Consider the following 4,986-nt stretch of genomic DNA (forward strand, 5'->3'; position numbering starts at 1 on the left):
CTTCCACTCGATACGTTTAATCCTTTGTTACAAGCAAGCCGGTGAGATTGACAACCTCACCGTTTCGTTGGGACAAAGTACTTGGGTTGTGTTGTGCAGGTTCCGCATTGGCGCCGGAATCCTCGGTGTTGCGCCGCATCACATTTCGCGACCATCAACCTTCAACGTGCTTCTTGGCTCCTCCTGGTTCGATTAAACCTTGGTTTCTTTCTCGAGGGAAAACTTGCTACTCGTGCGCATCATACCTTCCTCTTGGGGTTCCCAACGAACGTGTGAGTTACACGCCATCAAGCTCTTTTTCTGGCGCCGTTGCCGGGGAGATCAAGACACGCTGCAAGGGGAGTCTCCACTTCTCAATCTCTTTACTTTGTTTTTGTCTTGCTTTATTTTATTTACTACTTTGTTTGCTGCACTAAATCAAAACACAAAAAAAATTAGTTGCTAGTTTTACTTTATTTACTGTCTTGCTCTCCATATCGAAAACACAAAAAAATTAGTTACTTGCATTTACTCTATCTAGTTTGCTTTATTGTCCTGCACTCTATATTTAAAATACAAAAAAAATTTAGTTACTTTTATTACCATGTCTAGCTCTGAACCTGTTACTTCTTCACCTGAGGACTTAGTTTTTACTTTCAAGCAAGGGGATGAGGAGAGTTTTAAGGATGCTTGGTCTAGAATTTTTACTTCTTATCGTAAAACTGAACCTCAAATGACTCTAAGTTTGCTCCTTAGTAATTTTTATTTTGGTCTTATGGTTCGCTATAGATATGCTTTGGACACTTTAGTAGGAGGAGATTTCCTTCATTGTAATGGGGATCAAGCTTTTAATGCCATAAAGAAATTGGTTGCATCACATGATTCAGCTAATAACTTTGATTCAGCCCTTATTAGCATTCATAATAGATTGAACAATCTCGAGATAAGTACATCTCGCTTAAATGACAATTATCACCGTGTTCGTAATCGTCTTGAACAAGTCTTAGAGAATCCTAAACCTTCATTATGGGACCCTTCTGTTAAAATTGTTATCGGTGATCGAACTCTTCATGCCTACTGTGATATTATGTATGAATTTTGCCTTATGCCTGAAAACATTTATAAATCTTTGAAACTTTGGGGAGTCGATGAAGGGGAGAAGAAATAGCTCTTATTGATAACTCTATTATAATTCCTAAGGGAATAGCTGCAGGTGTGCATACAACCATTCATGGAAGAACAATATCCATTGATTATCTTATTATTGAAACAGGAAAAATCATACTCGGAAGATCCTTGCTGAAACTATTGGGAGCAGTCATTGATGTGGGAGAAGGCACTCTGAAATTCACCTCTATACCAGGGGGAAATCATATATTTCCTAAACCAAAAGGAAAGAAAAACAATAAGAAAGGTAAAGATAAAGCCCAAGGTAAGGTTGACACACCGTCTCTCGATAATACTTGATTTGCACTTTCTGCGCCTAGCTGAAAGGCGTTAAAGAAAAGCGCTTATGGGAGACAACCCATGTTTTTACCTACAGCAATTTTTTGTTTTGTTGAGTCTTGGAAGTTGTTTAGTACTGTAGCAACCTCTCCTTATCATGTTTTTGTGCCAAGTAAAGTTTCTATGTCAAAGTTGATGTTATATTTGGGATCGCTGCGCAGAAACAACATTGCTGTCTGTCACGAATCTGGGCACAATTCTCTGTAGAAAATTCGAAAAAATCTTCCAATTTACGAGCGTGATCCTCAGATATGTACGCAACTTTCATTAGTTTTGAGTTTTTCCATTTGAGCAAGTCTGGTGCCATTTCTAAATTCGTCTTTACGGACTGTTCTGTTTTTGACAGATTCTGCCTCTTATTTCGCATTGCCTCTTTTGCTATGTTGGATTTATTTCTTTGATCCACTAATGTCCAGTAGCATTATGCAATGTCCAGAAGTGAATTATTAATTGTGCACTAACCCTCTAATGAGTTTGCTTGAAGTTTGGTGTGAAGGAAGTTTTCAAGGGTCAAGAGAGGAGAATGATATACTATGATCAAGAGGAGTGAAAGCTCTAAGCTTGGGGATGCCCCGTGGTTCACCCCTGCATATTTTAAGAAGACTCAAGCGTCTAAGCTTGGGGATGCCCAAGGCATCCCCTTCTTCATCGACAACATCATCGGGTTCCTCCCCCGAAACTATATTTTTATTCAATCACATCTTGTGTTCTTTACTTGGAGCGTCGGTTTGTTTTCGTTTTTGTTTTTGTTTGAATAAGATGGATCCTAGCATTCACTTTGTGGGAGAGAGACACGCTCCGTTGTTGCATATGGACACATGTGTCCTTAGGCTTTACTCATAATGTTCAAGGCGAAGTTTCTTCTTCGTTAAATTGTTATATGGTTGGAATTGGAAAATGCTACATGTAGTAATTCTAAAATGTCTTGGATAATGTGATACTTGGCAATTGTTGTGCTCATGTTTAAGCTCTTGCATCATATACTTTGCACCCATTAATGAAGAAATACATAGAGCTTGCTAAAATTTGATTTGCATATTTGGTTTCTCTAAGGTCTAGATAATATCTAGTATTGAGTTTTGAACAACAAGGAAGACAAGTGTAGAGCCTTATAATGTTTACAATATGTCTTTTATGTGAGTTTTGCTGCACTTGTTCATCCTTGAGTTTGCTTCAAATAACCTTGCTAGCCTAAACCTTGTATCGAGAGGGAATACTTCTCATGCATCCAAAATCCTTGAGCCAACTACTATGCCATTTGTGTCCACCATACCTACCTACTACATGGTATTTCTCCGCCATTCCAAAGTAAATTGCTTGAGTGCTACCTTTCCATCATTCACCTTTGCAATATATAGCTCATGGGACAAAATAGCCTTAAAAACTATCGTAGTATTGAATATGTACTTATGCACTTTATATTTTATTAAGTTGCCTGTTGTGCGATAACCATGCTTCTGGGAACGCCATCAACTATTGTTGAATATCATGTGAGTTGCTATGCATGTCCGTCTTGTCTGAAGGTCTATCATTTTAGTGGTTGGAGCATGCAAAATTGTTAGAGAAGAACATTGGGCCGCTAACTAAAGCCATGAACCATGGTGGAAGTTTCAGTTTTGGACATATATCCTCAATCTCATATGAGAACAATAACCATTGCTACATGCTTATGCATTTAAGAGGAGTCCATTATCTGTTGTCCATGTTGTCCCGGTATGGATGTCTAAGTTGAGAATAATCAAAAGCGAGAAATCCGAAATGCGAGCATTCTCCTTAGACCTTTGTACAGAGCGGCATGGAGGTACCCCTTTGTGACACTTGGTTGAAACATGGCATGCGAAGACCCGGTAGTCCAAGTTAAGTAGGACGAGGTGCGGGCACTATTAGTATACTATGCGTGAGGCTTGCAACTTGTAAGATATAATTTACATAACTCATATGCTTTATTACTACCGTTGACAAAATTGTTTCATGTTTTCAAAATAAAAGCTCTAGCACAAATACAGCAATCGATGCTTTCCTCATTGAAGGACCATTCTTTTACTTTTATTGTTGAGTCAGTTTACCTATCTCCTTCCACCTTAAGAAGCAAACACTTGTGTGAACCGTGCATTGATTCCTACATACTTGCATATTGCACTTGTTATATTACTTTATGTTGACAATATCCATGAGATATACATGTTATAAGTTGAAAGCAACCGCTGAAACTTAATCTTCCTATGTGTTGCTTCAACACCTTTACTTTGATTTATTGCTTTATGAGTTAACTCTTATGCAAGACTTATTGATGCTTGTCTTGAAGTACTATTCATGAAAAGTCTTTGCTTTATGATTCAGCTTGTTTACTCATGTCATTACTTTTGTTTTGATCGCTGCATTCATTACATATGTTTACAAATAGTATGATCAAGATTTTGATGGCATGTCACTTCAGAAATTATCTTTGTTATCGTTTTACTCGCTCGGGACGAGCGTAACTAAGCTTGGGGATGCCGATACGTCTCCAACGTATCGATAATTTCTTATGTTCCATGCTACTTTATTGATGATACCTACATGTTTTATGCACATTATATGTCATATTTATGCATTTTCCGGAACTAACCTATTAACAAGATGCCAAAGAGCCGCTTGTCGTTTTCTGCTGTTTTTGGTTTCGTAAATCCTAGTAAAGAAATATTCTCGGAATTGGACGAAACTTTCGCCCGTGGTCCTATTTTTGCACGAAGCTTCCGAAGACCGAAGACCTAACGAAGTGGGGCCACGAGGCAGCCGGGGGTGGCCGGCGCGGCCCAGTGCCCCGGCCGCGCCGACCTATCCCCCGGGCCCCTCGTGTGGCCCCCGCGTTGACCCTCCGCCTACTTAAAGCTTCCGTCGCGAAACCCCCAGCACCGAGAGCCACGATACGGAAAACCTTACGAGACGCCGCCGCCGCGAATCCCATCTCGGGGATTCTGGAGATCGCCTCCGGCACCCCGCCGGAGAGGGGATTCATCTCCCGGAGGACTCTACACCGCCATGGTCGCCTCCGGAGTGATGAGTGAGTAGTCCACCCCCGGACCATGGGTCCATAGCAGTAGCTAGATGGTCGTCTTCTCCTTGTTGTGCTTCATTGTTGGATCTTGTGAGCTGCCTAACATGATCAAGATCATCTATCCGTAATACTATATGTTGTGTTTGTCGGGATCCGATGGATAGAGAGTACTATGATTATGGTGATTATCAATCTATTGTTCATGTGTTGTTTATGATCTTGCATGCTCTCCGTTATTAGTAGAGGCTCGGCCAAGTTTTTACTCTTAACTCCAAGAGGGAGTATTTATGCTCGATAGTGGGTTCATGCCTCCATTGAATCTGGGACAGTGACAGAAAGTTCTAAGGTTGTGGATGTGCTGTTGCCACTAGGGATAAAACATTGATGCTATGTCTAAGGATGTAGTTGTTGATTACATTACGCACCATACTTAATGCAATTGTCTCGCTGCTTTGCAACTTAAT

This window comes from Lolium rigidum, chromosome 3 (genome assembly GCF_022539505.1).
Source record: "Lolium rigidum isolate FL_2022 chromosome 3, APGP_CSIRO_Lrig_0.1, whole genome shotgun sequence".
Lineage (NCBI taxonomy): Eukaryota > Viridiplantae > Streptophyta > Magnoliopsida > Poales > Poaceae > Lolium > Lolium rigidum.